Here is a 688-nt window from a genome sequence, read left to right as displayed (position 1 = left end):
CTTTACTCCCAAGGCCTTTGTGGTCATCTTGGGCTTGCTCCTTCCTTGGGCCCATGCAAAGGTTATCCAAGTTCACTCTTGACCAAGCCCCCCCCCCCGCCCCTTGCAGTCCCAGGCTGAGTTCTTCTAGTCTCCAGCTCCCTCCCTGCCTTGGGAGCCTGACAGGGCTCCCACTGCATCAGATGGGTGGTCTTCCCAGTATAGCTTCCTGTTTAAGCCCCTTGATATCAAACTAGTGGCCATCTCAGGCTTGCTTTCTTTCCAGGAAGTGTTAAACCTCTAATCGTTCCATTGTTCACATGTCAAATTACTGAGGGTAGACATAGACTCTCTCCTCTCTTCTAACTACTAAACGTAACACAGCAGATACACACACAATATCATTAGGGGCATATTTCCCAACCGATTTAAATACAACATTATCCTGAAACCAAAACCATACGAATTTAAAACGGGGGGGGGGGGGGAAATAAAACTTTAGTACTCTACCAATGAGGAACAAGCATTTGTATGATTCAACACCCCCCCACACACAATACCTATTAAAAGACATTTAGTAAAGAGGTTTCTCTACTTAATAAAGATCTTAAAGAAAATACACACAATATCTCCTGAATGGGAGACCAAATGCTGTCTTTCTACAATTATAATCAGATCTTACACCTCTCTTCATCCTGGGGCTGGTGAT

The 688-nt window shown here is 44.6% G+C and overlaps 1 non-coding gene across 1 annotated transcript; it reads right to left on the bottom strand.

Annotated features, from left to right (window-relative positions):
• Nucleotides 1–267: 267 nt before the first annotated feature.
• Nucleotides 268–394, bottom strand: LOC115062452. Its single transcript, XR_003842410.1, has one exon. It is a non-coding gene; the product is annotated as a small nucleolar RNA SNORA17 (small nucleolar RNA).
• Between the last annotated feature and the right edge of the window lie 294 nt (nucleotides 395–688).

Source organism: Mus pahari, chromosome 17 (assembly GCF_900095145.1).
Source record: "Mus pahari chromosome 17, PAHARI_EIJ_v1.1, whole genome shotgun sequence".
Classification (NCBI taxonomy): Eukaryota; Metazoa; Chordata; class Mammalia; order Rodentia; family Muridae; genus Mus; species Mus pahari.
The sequence above is the reverse complement of the archived record's forward strand: the minus strand, read 5'-3'. Positions and strand labels throughout refer to the sequence as shown.